Below are 16,104 nucleotides of genomic sequence, written 5' to 3' on the forward strand. Positions count from 1 at the left end.
GAATGTTTTACTAATGAATTTTCGCATTGACCAAATGGCTAATTCACTATAAAATGTTTATCTTAACTTGTCTAATGTATCATACAGCTTCTTGTATAATATACTAGCTTTATTAAGATGCAATATTTTATATCCCACCATTCTGAAAGCACTTATTAAACAGTTTGGTTCTCCCTCCTGTCAAAACTTCCAGTTTAGGATCTAGTTGAAAAAATTTTAAAAATCACTTTTAAACTGTTCTGATTTGTCAGTAAAAAGAATATATAGGAAAAGAGACTAAGTGAAACAGTTCTGACTGCAAAGCTAAATATGTACATTCATACTTCTTACAAGTTTTCCAACATCCTATTTCATAATTGGGTTATGAAAATACTGTGTATGTTTATGAAATACAATGCGAGATCATGTATAAACTGAATTGTTGGGATGGTAAAATAAATCTCTAACAAGAAATTTAAGATTGGACTTTGGGAAACTTTTAGACTACTTAATTGTATACAGCCTTGATTGATTTTGCAATCAGCTCTTTGCAGGATGACCAATGTTGAAAGCTCCACTCAAATCCTCTGTGCAAATGCTAGGGTTTCCTCGTGTAGAGTCATGGCAAGATACAGACCCATCAGTACAGGTTAACAAGTAGGTAACTAGTTAGGAAAAGTCATTGTCTAGTCTAAGTGATATTTTTAAATGACACTTTGTGGTACATACTATACAGGCCCATGCTGGAAATCTGGATTTTTCTTATTTGTTTAGTTTTTTCTTTTCAAAATTATGAAGTAGAAGAGTTGTTCTTCAGAGTACATTTTAAGCAGCCAGAGGCTGCATCTGGTCCAGTCCAAATTATAAAGGGACAGCAGTATGTGACCTGTTTGTTTGTTTTTTAAAGAGATCAGCTTAAACCCATTGAGACAAAACAAAATCAATGGAAAAAAAGGAGACTTAATGCATAGTGCTGTGTTTCTCCATACAACTTCAGATATACCTAGTTGGCGTTAGAAGCATTCATTCAAAGGTAGTAACATGAGAAATTCACACAGGTAAAATAATAGTTTCCAAATGTTTGCACCAAATTCAAAATGTTCTTGTGTTTGCAGGTGTACCCTTGGCCATGCCCACATGAGCAAGAACATGTCTGTCACGGTGTCTCAAAACAGTTTGAGACACTGAAGGAGGCATGCCACGAACCCATCCAGGGAGTTTCTATGCCTGGCACATGCCCTTGCTCTGCACACTGCCTCAGCATGCTAGAGGAAATAGAAGCAGGGCAAGGCTGGCAGCAGTGGCTGTGAGCTGGCTGCGACCCAGGCTCTGTCCCCAGTAAACAAGGACATGGGGGTGGGAGGGACTGTGGGGGTAGGGGAGACTATGTGGTAGGGGTGCATTCCCTGCCTCCCCCCCCCCCTTTCCACAATGCACAGCCTCCACTGGCAGTACCAGCAGCCAGCAACCCTCTGCAGGCAGAGCCCACAGCAGCATGCAGTGCTGCCTGAGACCTAGGGGTGTATGTGGTACATGGAGTGAGCCTGGTCTGCTGGTGCATGCCTTCAAACAAGACTGAGCCAGCTTCTGCCACCACCCGGGGCTTCTGGCAGTGCAGGCAGGAGCTGTGCACCAATGTGGCATGGAGGCAGGAGCCTGCCTGGCCCAATGGCGGGTGGCTTCTGCCTTCAGTGCTGGGAGCTCCAGGTGGCAGCAGGAGCCTGGCCTGAAGGTGCTCAAAAGTGTGCACCAGTGGACTGGCCAGGTCTGTGCACCACATGTAGCCCCCAGGTCTCAGGCAGAGCCACACGCCGGCAGGGGACTCTGCCTACAACACACCATGAGTGTCCCCAGGGCCAGCTGCTAGCTGCTGCTGCTGCCACCAGCACAGGCTATGCACCATCTTGGGGAGAGGAAGCAAGCAGGGGACACACCCCTCCCACACAGTCCCCTCCATCCCCTTGTCCCTGGGTCCCAGCCAGCTTAGAGCCACTGTTGCCAGCCTTGTTCCACTTCTAGTTCCTCCAGCATGCTGAAGCAGTGTGATAGAGCAGCAGAAGCTGCAGCATGCATAAAGATACTCTGGCCAGGTGCTAGAAAGTCTCTTTGGACAACCCAACCTCCAGTTGCTTCAGGGCATGCTCCAGGGACATGCCCTGCACCACTTTTTTCTAGCATGTTTTCTTTAGATACTGGGATTCCCTGGTATCAAACATAGAGTGTGCACTAAATATTTACTGCATGGGAAACATTTTTTGTTTGTGGTGTGCCTCCTGCAGCTTCTCAAACTGCTTTGAGGTGCTGCCACAGATACATGCTTGCTTGTGTAGACATGGCCCTTGTGTCTATTTGTTTGCAAGATACTGTTTAAAAGCTTTCCTGTTCCTAGTTTATGGTTGCACTGGGTGTATACATTGCCCCTTGCTCAAACAAATAAACTACTTCATTATATGGAAAATATATTTGAATATGAAGGTAAAATAGATTTTTTCTGTTTGTACAGTGCCTAACATGACAAATCCCCATTCCATGTTAGGGCTTACAAGTAGTATAGTAAATATTATTAGCAATCACCATCATCACAGTGACAAGATGGTGAATGAGATTATCAAGATAACTTTTCATTCTTCACAAGGTGTACCTTTAACAGAGGTACACAACTATCCCAAGGCTTCCAGAAGTTCCTTATTGCCCAGTACAAATACAGATCACAAGCTGTCAACTCACAGGCAATTTTGTGTGTTGCAAAAACCTGTGCTTCCTGTGCTTCCTTGTTGAAAAAGTCCAATATATAGTAGGGTATTTATGGACTGACAGCATTCTCTATTCTGTGCCAACCCCCAAAAAGTATTATTTCACATTACTGATCATGGTAAAAAAAAAGCAGCAAAACAACTTGCTATAAGTCCTGCTGCTACATTTGCAACACTTGTCTGGTATAGGGCCCTCATATAGGGTGAGTTCTCTCATCTGTTTGGGTTTCATAAACTAAAGGCATACCTAAAGACACAGCTCTCAGATGTTTGCAGGTTGAGATATCAAGTACCTAGACCAGCCCCTTGTGCATATTGGTCTATTGTGTCTATTGGTATGATTTATTCTAGATCTGAACCTTTTATGTCTACCTCATTACAAACATGTATAAAAGGGACTTGATAAAGTAATAAAGCTATTTTAAAGAAAATTCTAAAAAAAATACTATATGTCCTATAAGCCAAAAGATTTAGACTTCCATTGGGAAGCAAGAGGGAAAAATTGGAGATTTCAGTGATGAAACAAGTATGTTTAGTTTTTGGTAAACCCTCACAACTTTATTGCAAGTTTTACAATAGCTGGTGTTATTCTTAAAGATCTAGTGTCTGCAGTTGGGTTATTATGTGAGAATCTCAGCTTTCATTTATAAAATAAGCATGTAACCCTCCCAGATGCAGGGAGAAGCTTGAAAAGAGCATTTTAAAAGTAAAAAATACAACTGAATGTTTGGAATAGGTGATATTATATCTCTGTCGAGCCAAATATAAAATAAAAATAAGACAGTAACCAAAGGATTTATAGAAGGTAATTAATGAACATCCTAGGGCTTCCAAGACAGAAAGGCACAGTCAATGGGACTACATGCTTTTTTTCCATCAGCATCAGAATATTCAACTGATACATCATTTATCTACTTAAGTCTTATACTGTTTTTGTCTCCCAGGCACAGAACACCTTGTGCCGCTGCTACTTGTCCCTCTGGCATGCAGCAAGTTATCCCAAGTTGGGTAGGGGAGGCTGAGGCCAACACTGGACATGTCCCAGCAGCTTTACCTGGGATCCTGGAGGCCTTCTGAGTGGTGATCCTACTGCTCAGAGCCTAGTCAGAAGCTGGAGCATGGCTATGGCCAGCCAGACTCCAGCTTTAGGCAGCATGAGCTGTCCCTGCATGTGCAACCCCCCCCCCCTTTTTTTTGGTGCATGGATTTTTTTTACCCGGGGATCTTCTGGGGTCAAAAAACATCCTCATGCTGCTGCTCTGCAAGACGGAGAACACCTGAATGTGTGGTATACTGCAGACGTGTCTGTGGCACCACATACCGCATGCTTGTGCTTGTCTGGACATGGTCCTAACGCCTTCTGCTGACCTGCTTTGGCCATTGTGATTACACAAGATAGGTTCAGCCAAACAAGAGCACAACAGAAACACCTGGCCTGCATAATCTATATCAACAAAACAGTCATGGATGTGAAAAATGCCAGCCTTGTAAAGCCCATAGAATTGTAGCTAGAGAAAAAAACATTAACCCTCTTTGTGGCTACTAAATCCATTTTTGAGTAGACAAGCATCTTTGTGCAGCTGTTGGAGATGTCCTAGAAAATATATCTGTAAAAATATTTTAAGGATATGAATGTCACAGTCACTTCATCCCATTTGATCATTAGTAGTGGCAAAACCCAGAGTTTTACACCTTGAGAGAAGGGGTTAAATGAAAGAATTGTATCTTTGAAAAGCCATAACTTCAAGATGTTTAGGATTACAGGATTGTGTGTGCATCTTGGAATAAGACAACAAGTATGCATGAATTTTCAGAAAGAAGCAATTTCACTTTCAACATTTTCATTAACACATAGATTATTAGGTAATCTCTACAAATTAAACCCCAATTTGTCTTTTACACAAATATTTAAAAATTTCTATACACATTTAATAACTGAATCATACACCTAAGAGTTATTTTTGCTGTCTGTTTTACTGTTCTTCATTTTGGACTTTTGTCACATAGATTTTGAAGACATATATTATATTATTTGAAACTTGAAAAGTGTTCTCAACATCAAATTTTCACTTCAAAGTGAAGAAGTCACCAAAGCTTGTGGAATTCAGCTATAAAGGAATAAAAAGTAGTTCTGAAGTAAATACCTCACAATTACATGGGGAGCACCTAAGTAAAAAAAAAAAAAAAAAAAAAAAAGAGTAATTACTGATAATCATAAAAGAAAAAAGGTATATTATCATGACAAGAATTCATAAGTAAATCACTTAATTAGAAAGTATTATAAATATCCTATACAATTTGTAAGACAGCATTTAGATTTTCTGAATCATCAAAAGAAAACAAACAGTAATTGTTGACAAAGGATTTTAGAAATGTAAAACACGGATAAGGGAGAGTCAGAGTGGAAAATTGTGTCACTATAAAGGTTGCTGATGAAATCAGTTCATCTGCTATCTCTTATGACAGTATAAAATTTTTCATTGTGAGTGACAACTGATGGTATCTACAGTCCAAATACTGCCACATTTTCCTTAACCAAGGAATAATAATCATTTTGAACTATTTCAGGGGAGTAAAATGGGATGTTTCTGCAGGGTAAAACTACTTATTAAAACAATGTTTTTCAGTGAATTTGTTACTTATGGTTTGACCAGTTGAGTATTTGTCTCAGGTATTAGAATAGGACTTGTACAAGTTTTATTGGATATTCATCTGCTGTATTTGTGTCATGTCTGCACACTTGACATGGTTGCATGCTCATTATGTATTCTAGGTAAATTCTGCCTTCATCAACTCAGGTTCATTAGAAGTAAAATGTATGTACTTTGTTCAAGTGCACAAATAGCATTCCACAGGATGTTGAGAGACATATAATATCCTACAGCAGAACAGAATAGGGCATGGCTAAACTACAAAGTGCATGATCCTCCAAGGTATTGAATGTGTTCTATGACATGCTGATCACTCTGAACTCCTATTAATTTCAATAGCAGATGACTGTGCATAGAACCATCCAGGCTTTAGGGTTGTTGGCTGTAGCTGTGTTGGTCTAAGGACATAGGCAGGAAAGGGTCTTTGGATAGATGTGATATCTTTTATTTGTCCTTATGCCTGAAGAAGGGTGTTTGTGCCGGAAAGCTTGTAAAGAACATTTTGCAAACTTTTTAGTTGGTTTAATAAAAGATATCACATTTACCCAAAGAACCTTGCCCGTCATAGAACCATCCAGGGAATGAATCTTGTAGATTTTGGTCAATATCCCATAAATCTGGCATAAGCAACGTAGAGGGGAGGGGGAAAGACTATGCTCACACGAAGGCATATATCAGCTATGCTAAGGCTCTGTGTAAGATACTAGTAAAGTGGCATGCAAATTGCTCATGAGAAAAGCTATATCAACAAATATAAAAGTGTCTTTCTGACCTCCACAGCAGGATTGCTCTTGCAATGCTTGTATCTCTCAGTATATGATCACTTACTGCTACACAGGCTTTAAGACTTATTGTTCGAGAAGACATTCTTGCATTTTTTGCAATGTCAATTTACATGTATAATAAATAATACATTATTATTCATTTAAAAACACAATAAATGGTCATGAACTGTGTAAGGAGTTCCTTGAAAAATCTAAGAAAGGTAAAATGAATTAACATTCAGCCTGTAAATTATGTTTGGCAATAATAATTCTGGTGTGTTTTAGATCAAGAGGATATAGTGCATAATATTTTAATGTAACTGGGCAAAAGAGCAAAGGATACCATCAGAACACAATAAATAGCCTTTCAACATGAAGTCTGTTATGTGTGTTTGTCTTGGTAGGCCAAATGTGGAACTGAAAACTTTTTGTTGCTACGTGTCTTTATATCTAGAAGAAAACATTTTTCCTAAAACTCCTGAAAGGTTATAATAGTGGTTTAAAATAAGTAACTCTCCATTTTTCCTTTGTGGTCATCAATTCCACTTCCACAAAGAACCTCATAAACACAATTGGCCCAATGCCAACACAAAAATTAAATGCTTGTGTGTCCCCAAGGGAAGACATACTTTAACTATGAAGTATTCTCACCAGAAACCTTGTAAACCTTACATGAAAGTGAATGATCTAGAGGATCTAGAGTTTGTGGCATTCACGTTTGCTGTTTTGACAGCACTGTTTATCAAAATAACTACAATTTTAAAAAAACACAAAACTACTACTTAATTTTGACAATATTGCTTTTCTGTCTGGTAGGCACTATAAATAACAAGTCAGTAAGTTTTTGGTTTAGTTGCAGCTGATCTAGTTTGTTCCTCAGAAGTCAGTTACTCTTTTCAAAGTGTCATTTACTATTCAGTTCATTATTTTCTCTAAGCACAGATAGATGGCTACATGGAATATATTAACAATGATTGGACGTATTTAAAAATAAAGGTTGGAATACAATAGGATCCCTGTAGACAAACCTTTTCGAGATTCAGAAAATAGATACCTTTTTAATAGTTTTCCTCAGATATTTCCACTATCCTCTTTCCTCAACTACTGTATTTATCTTTGTTTCTTGAATACTAATTTCAATAACTACACTTAATAAGCAAGTCAAGTTATATTTGACAGCTATAGTTGCACTTGTAATACTCTGATGCCTTATGGCTTTTCTTTGCTATTGTCATGAATTTACGGTAAGAGATGGCTGTAATTTTGTAGCATGTGTTTAAAAAAAAGAAGTGGTAGCTTAACATCAAAAGATACAGAAGCAGCAAAAGTCTTAGCTTTACCCGAAGTTTCTTCATTGACAATATACTGTTATTGGTACTGGATCTGCATAAGAATTGTTTTAAAATATTCAGTTTTACTTATCAATATTATATCCTTGTGCAAGGGACTAGACCTCTTTCTGCTGGAGAACTGGATTGGTCTGCTTAAATAAACAGGAGCAAAATTCTCCTTGAATTCAGTGAGGCCAGGATTTAGTGAACAAGTACTCTACAAGAGAATATCTGCAGTGCATAACTAAATGACTTTAAATCTTTGTGTTATAATCCAAGACCTGTTCTCACTAAAATGAACAGGTGTTTTATTGGCAAGTAACAGAAATATTTATTTTTAATGAATTTAGGGAGCTTGCAAATTTTACTCCAGAGTACAAAAGATAACTGTGATTTACTGGATACTGTACATATCTAAATAGATCTTGTTTGGTCAGGAAGCTTGGAGGAGAATATATGGAAAATAGAGTTAGTTGGGGGATGAAGAAAAATACATGAAGGTAATAGTAAGTTGGAATGAAATAATGCATTGTATTAAAAGTCCCATATTGGCCATTTTATTTGACATTATATGCAAGGAGGATATAATTCAAACAGCCAAAGAGGTCATAAGTATCTTGTGATGATAGCCATTTGACCCATAATGTGAAACAAATTTATGAAGGATATTATATGGTACAGTCATTTGCAATAGGAGGAACCTAGATTAATTGGTTTAGGAGATCTTCCAGTCATATGTTTTCAGCTGGACATTGATGATCTATGCTTAAACGTATGTTCTACAAATAAATGTAGATTAATTGGTTTAGGAGATCTTCCAGTCATATGTTTTCAGCTGGACATTGATGATCTATGCTTAAACGTATGTTCTACAAATAAATGTAGTTTGGAGTCAGATACAGAGAGCCAAATATTTTGAATCTGCTTGAGAAAGTAATGTTAATGAACAGCGATTTCTTTTCCTGGTGTTGGCTGGAAGCAGGTCTGAAACATTTAGGATTTGGTACTTTATAAATACAGCAACCCTTACTCCATCTCACCCTCCAGCTTTTACTCCTTTTTAGTTTCATGGAGTGTAGAGATGGGAATGATGGTAGGATGCTTGTTTCTGCTAACCCAACAGGTTCTTCACAGAGATTTGTCTGCCATTATAATAGATAAAAAAACTGCTGTTTTCCTTTGAATCTCTCCAGTTGCTACCAAGTAGTCACAGAAAGTCCCAGCTAATGGCTGCAGTGTTTCTATACTAGCCAACCAAGTGCCATGGACTAAAGAAGCACAAATTTCCTCCTCCACAGATTCTTGCGATATCCAGCTCTCCCACACCTGAGGAATTCCTCCCCTTGTTAGGTATGTATAGCGGAAAATGCCACAAAGGGATGATTAGGCCTTTCACAGGTTTTTCTGAGGGCCAAGCTGTTTGGAAGACAGGCTTTGGGTTAGACTGCAGTTAGGGGAAAAGAATCAAAATAAATGAGGAAAACAATACCCTGGATTAAAACTTTGGAGTAAACAAAAGTAAAACAAAAAAAGTAAAATCCTGACTTTGACTCAGGTCAACAAGTGTTTTACTACAGACTTCAGTGGACTCAGAATTTCATCCACATATTTTAATGTAAATTAATCCATGACCGTGTAATCCAGGCCAGGACTAACACCCATGGAGACCCTAGGTGCTGATATTAAACACAACAATACTGGCAGCAGGAGAGCCAGGGAAATCTTGTCTCTGTCCACAGGCTTTAATAAATAATTCCCTTTAAAGTCATTACAAGTGAGTTCTATCATCTTTTCTTCCACAAGGAAACCTGCACCTCCCACACCTTTATTAAATAAGCTCCAATCCATTGCTGACATGTTTTATGAGTCTCTGTGCTTCATGAATAGTATTACATTTCCCATTTTTAAAGGTAATTGAAGATGGGTAACTTGGTCACATTCATGTTCTTCATCACTGTAACACCTTCAATTTTTCCACCACCCTTCTGCCAAGAAATGAAAAGGTTAAAGATGTTCTAGATAGGAGGGACTGTTGTCAGCTACTGTAGCTATAGCAGGGAACAAGTAACCAAATATCTTTTCCATCTTCTATTAGCAGTTCAGTCACTTACTGATGTATGACCTTAGACAAGTCATTTAAACTCTGTGAGCTGCTGCTTATATGTCTGCAAAGCAGCTTTAATAATATTTACCTACTTTACATAGATGTTGAGGGGATTAATATTATGTTTGTAAAGCATTTATGTCCTATGGATCAAAGGTAGCACCAAAGGGAAAATAATAATATTAGATGAGTGGATTTTAAAGTCCAGAAAGGACTATTGTGATCATCTTGGCTGACCTTGTGCATGACACAGTCCCAAGAATTTCACCCAATGATTCCTGCATTTAGTCCAATAATTATTGGTTGAATTAGAAGCTATCTTTTAAACATCATCCATTTTAGATTTAAAGATTTCAAGCCATGAAGAATCTACCATATTTCTTGCCAGTTTTACCAATGACTATTTGCTGCTCTACTGTAAAAAATGTGCACGTGTGTCAGTTACATTTCTACAGTTTCAAGCCTTGAAAACTCTGTATAGTGGATTAGTAAGGCCCTATAGTCTGTTCATTCACCTGGGAAAAGATTCTAATAAAAGAGCCCAGTGAAAAGTATATTTGACTTCATCTTGTTTTTAAGATAGTGGTAATATTATCAGTGACGGGGAAGAAAAGAAGTTTAATGGGAAAGCACCACTGTTACAAGCAATACATATAAATAGTTTTAAAATAAATTACAAAGAATAATGAAAAATGCAGGAGAAAAAGCTCCTTACAATTTGTTCTGCAGATACTAGGCTACTGGAGTTTTAAGTGCCACAAGTACTGAATCTTCCATTTAATTTGAGAGACTATTCCACAATCTTTAAAAATCTCTAACTGTATGTATTCCGTGATGTTTAAACTATGTTTCTGTTCACTTTATTCTTACCCCATCCTGCTAGTTATAGCCATCACCAATCCCTCTTCTTTCATGGTGTTTACACCATTTCAATATTTGCATTTGAATCCAAATTAGAGCAATCAAAATCATTTTTTACCCTGTTTTATTGGGCAAGGCTGACATGACCTGACCCTCAGCCATTTTGCAGTGATTTTCATAGAGAAAAACTATTATGTTAAGATGCATGCACTTCAACTAATGGACTGCTGAGGTCATCAGCAAAGAAAACAGCATTGATGACAGACTGTTACATCCATATCGTATCACACTGGAGAAGCAAATGCAAAATGAAGAACAAAACAAAACACAGTTGAGGTACATACACTATGTCACTGCTTCTAATACTGAAGAGAGTGATGGTTTTGCCATCATTTTCAATAGGATCAGCATCAAGACTGTGGCAAAGTGGGTATCCCAGCTACCTGCAGCTAGCGCCCCACTTGCCTTTGGGCATGTCACCCACCTGTCTTGCCCACCACACTTTGTTGGATTAATAATATGGTGTTAAATAAGGCAGGAGGCTGCCCATTACTGCATCCCCATATTTGGGGATGTCTGCAGCTCCATACCTCCCCTACACCATGGCCCAAGCCTCACAGATGGCATCCAGTTCTTATCGTCACCAGCCCCACACTGGGCCCCAGAATCCTCCAATCAGGCGGGGTACCCCGCCTTCATTAAGGGCTACCTCGCTCCCTGAAACTCTTTCCCCACTCAGGCGTGGTCCTCTCCCGGGACCTTTGGCCACACAGGCCCTGGACTCGCCTCCAAGGCCAGTCAGGAACCCCTGGCCCTCTATGCTCTGAGCATCCCTTGCCATGGGCCCCTGGCCCTTTTGACCATTCTGGTCCTGGCCCCAGCCCAGGCCAGTTGAGGGTACTTTCCATCAGGCCTCTGAGCCTCTAGCTCCACTCTCACTCCTGGGGTGCACCCTCAGGACCCTACCAGCAGGTAACCCACCTTGTTGTGGGAGCTGGGGTTAAGGTGCCCCAACCCACCTTTCACCAGGGTGGTAACTGACCTGGTATTTTCTGGGGGCTCCCATACCACTCAGAGCCCCACCAGGCCACCCACTCCCAGCACTGTGCAGTTTTAGGTCATGCCCAGGACCAGGAACCTCCTGACCATCTCCTACAGCTCTTGCCCTTACCTCCAGTTGATATCAGCAGCCCAACAGCCAGGTGATGTTGTTGCCTGGCCTTCCAGCAGCAAAAGGCCCTGTTTATATGGGCAGCCCTGAATCCTCATCAGGCAACTGCCAGCTGCTGGCTTCAGGCCCTTAAAGTGGCAGGCACAAACAATGCCCTGCCACAAAGACTATTAACTAGAATAAAAGGAAGACATACATTGACATATTTAAATTACAGCAGGGCAAACCTGTGTTAATACGTATCAGACCAGTAGTCAGCAACCTTTTGCTGGTATAGGGTGGAGCTTGCAACCTGGCTGTTGTTATGGGCCACAAATCAAGTCTCTCCCCAACATGGAACAGCCAGGCACCTGCACTCACCACTTTCTGCAGAAACTTGACTTCTACAATTAGGGAAATACAGACCTGGCAAAACACAAGGCTCCAAAGCCAAGGGACTGCTATGGAAGTGATGGGCAGCATGGCCCAGCTCCATGCCACCAATTTCCCTCTGCTGAATCTGACCTTTGCAGGCTGGAGCTGGCCTGTTAGCCACAAGTTACCAGCTCCTGTTTAAGATAATATATCATTTATATCAAAGGATCTCAAAAGCAAATACTTTCTCAAATACCAATCAGATATCAAAACAGCTCTGCATGGGCAACTGGTGCCTCCCAAGTCTGGGGGGAGGGGGGACACCAGATTGCCAACTGGGGGAGGGGGGTCATCCCCCAGTGGCTGATCACCAACTGGAGTGGCAGTGGTCCCCTCAGAGGCCAGTCGCCAGGCCCAGAACCACCAGTGGTGAAACCACAAGTGCACATCTGCTGCCACTTCCAGTTTCATGGCTAGTGCTTCCAGTGGGTGCGCGGCCAGTCTCGGGGTGTATGTGCACCCATGCGCACCCGCTATGTATCACCAATGCAGCTCTGGGAAGTGTCAAAGTACCGGAGCTGGCGAGCCACACTCACGGTATTGGTCACGGTGGTGCGGCCGGGTGGTGGCAATTGGAACGAACAGGTAGGATTAGTGGCGGTGGAGTTTGAGCTGCATGGGACACACGTAAAAGTTGTAACAAGGATGATTTATTTACTCACGCTTGGCAGCGGAGGCTCGGATGATTTCTTCAGTTACAGTATGTTACAGAACAAATAAACAGACAAACAACAAAAGGGGTCTGTTGGCCCACAAGGTTCACCAGAGAGCCCTTGCTATCTACCCGCTAGGGACAGGGGCAGCTGCTCACTGGCTAGTCCCAGGGCTGGTCAACAGCTCATTAAACGGGGCTACAAACAAACGAAACTGTAACGTGAGGAACGAAGAACTGAGGATCGAAGCCGGGAATGTGACGCCAGTCCAAAGGACAGTCCGTAATCAAGAAGAACGAAGAAGATGAAGACGAAGTTGGAGATGGGAGCCGAGGTCAGGAGCCAAACAGGTAAGCAAGAAATTGTTGCCGAGGTAACGAGGACAATCCAAACTCGAAGTCAAAGTCCAGGCCAAAACACTCCAGTAACCGAAGATATCAATATGAAGACCGAGACCGAAAAGACAAGTCGCACTCTCACACCAACAACACCCCACACCTCTCCGAGCTCTCCCCCACCCTTGAGTAAGGGTCCAGGACGCTTTATAGTTCCCCTTAGCCAATCAGGGAACCACTTAGGAGGAAGGTTCCAGACTGATTACCTCACTGAAACTCTGACTAAGCCTGCGCGAGAGTGAGAGCTATGAGGCCACTGAACCTGTGCAGGACCAGAAAGTAGGTCACTTGTGATTGACAGCTAGCAGGTCGTTCAGGGGGCACATGCTGGAGGCCTGTCTGTGCTTGACAGTTTCAACTTCCTGTAATGGCAGCACCAGCTTTAAGGTATTTCCCTGACAGGAAGTATTGATGATACTGTAATGATTACAATAATTTTACAGATCCATGAATTGCTTAAATCAGGCAAACTTACAATACAATGCTGAGTAGTATTATTTATGGATTATAATGAATGGATGCCTTAGTCAGGATTGGTGTCCCATTCCTTTATGTTGCTTACAAACAGAGGTAGACAATATTGCTGAGAGAGACAACAATCTTGATATGAAGGCTGACTTATGGATGAGAACAAGTCTGTCCTGTTCTTATACACAGAATTACTGTGGGTGGATTGAACATATAGAAGCAAGGAATAGTCTTACAGACAAAAAAATGCCTGCAGGCCCTACATTTTTGCTGAACAGAGTCTCCACAGCAATATTCCTTGCAATTACTCCACTTAGGAGCATTGAAATTCCTCACATAGACCCAGTCCCCAAAGAGACTGCTACAAGAATGCTGAAGCAACTGAATGTTAAATTGCTTAAAAGGGTCAGTTTGAAGTACTGGCATCATAGGCCTGGGCCTAAAATCAAGAATTTGGGATCTTGGGCTTTTTTTTCTTTAGAAGATTTCTATACCATATGGAAAGGTTGAGAGCATTTCTTCAATGTAACCAGTGTCTTCCAGTGTTTGCAAACAATCTGAAACAATAATTCCGATGGGTGTGAACTGTTCCAACCATCTGAATTTTGAAACCATCCTCCACCCTATGGAGTAGTGAAGCTATAGCACAAGTGTGAGGTCCACTTTTATATGTGAACAGCTAGACTCAATGCAAGAGCTATGTCTGAAGTTGGTAGAGCACTACATGTATGATCTCATTTACATTTAAGATGCTTCTGAAGTCTCCTTCTGAAAGCTTTAGCATAATCAGCCCTGAAGAATTCCATAAAAAGGGAAAGGAATGTGTTAAGAACACTGAATCAGACCCTCCATAAGGGAAATCTTCCCAAGGAGAGCAGAAAATGGGATCAAGCTCTCTTTTCTGCACAGTAAATATTGGATTACTCCTGCACATTTGAAGTTATCAGATTCTTAGTTCACAAAGTTTCTAGTTGAGCAGCTTCCAGGAGTGGCTGTGGCCACCCCAGCAATTTTAGCTGTCTTTCAGTTAAATAAGATTCTGTGTGTGGAATTAGATTATTCAACAAATATTATTCTACCACCTCTACAAGCAAGTCTAAGAAACATAAGTGTGGAAAAACAAGGACATGAAACGATATGCTAATCTGCAGCATTTTTATACAATTACATAAACTGTGTGGGCAATCAAAATACTCGTACAGATGATGTATGCTGGTGTGATGCATATTATGGGTCTACCTAATAAAAAAGCAGCCCTTTGAATATAGCTGCCATTGGGTAGGGAGCTGGCAACAGACAAGCTAGTATGCGAACATGTTGTTAATAGCAACCTGAAATGATTATATACTGTATGCAGATTATTGTAAATCTATTTAGTAGTTATGGATCAAGAATCCTCCAAGAAGTGTCACAAATGTTATGAGACCCAAGGATGATGCTGGATTTCAGTTTGATTTAACTGCACGATGTGCGGCGGGGAGGGGCGGGGAACGAAACATTTTTTTTCATATAGGGAGAGAGCTCTGTATTATGCTTATAGCCAAAGAGGAAAGTTTATTGCTCAGTACCTTTCAGAATTAGGCCCTAAATCTGAATGAAATTACACTGTCACACTCAATAAACATGATCAATTTTATTTCCAATGGTAGCATATAAATAATGTATGTATTCTGCTACATGTAGCCATTTTTAGTCAAACCACACCCCTTTTGGGATTCTGCCTACAAATGTGAAGAGTTCTGCTTTTTTGGAGGACAGCTGCAGATTAGCAAATCAACAATATGGTAAAGAGGCTGCTGGCATCTCCTCTGACAGATAAATTACTCCAAATTTCAGAGAGCTGCAGTGTGCATCTGGTGGTAGCTTTAGTCACTACATGTGCTAAAACTTTGTAATAAATCTTGAGGAGACTAAGGAATAAACCAGAACCAGAAAACTAACTCAACAGCTTGTGGCAGGTTGCCATAATGCTCCCAAATGGTTAAAAAAATGAAACAAGAACAGAGTGAATGATCACCACTGAGCAATATTAACAGCCAGAAGGAAAGAATTAGAGGCAAAGTAATTCAAGATTAGGAGGAAAAATCAAATTAGCTCATAATTAATGAAGGTCCAACCCAAGCTATGTAGCCATTGGGTGAAAGGGCTTTAATAGGTCACAGGGTTTCTTATAATCCTGCAAGGGCAGCAACATTGCTCTGGTGCAAACTCTCCAGGCTGTTCCCAGCTGGCAGATATGGCAGCCATAGGGCAGGGAATGAGCACTACCAATTCACTAACTTCACAACTGTGGTGAATATGCTACCCCTGCACAAGTCTGTTAGGAAGAATAAATTGTTGTCCTGGCCCAGGACTAGGACTCCTAGGGCACTGAGAGATGTGGAAACACACCCCCGCCCCGCAAAAAAAAAAAAAAAAATTAAAAATCCAGCAGTTTACTGGAAGAGGAAGTGCATTAGTTTGACCTGACCCCCCGATGTGTGTATAGATCGGAAGTTTCAGTGGGCCTTTTTAGCACTTTTATGTCATAGTTGACTCAATCAGCTGTTAGATAAAAGCG

This window comes from Crocodylus siamensis, chromosome 3, assembly GCF_052110815.1.
Source record: "Crocodylus siamensis isolate JL-2025a chromosome 3, ASM5211081v1, whole genome shotgun sequence".
In the NCBI taxonomy this organism is placed as follows: domain Eukaryota; kingdom Metazoa; phylum Chordata; order Crocodylia; family Crocodylidae; genus Crocodylus; species Crocodylus siamensis.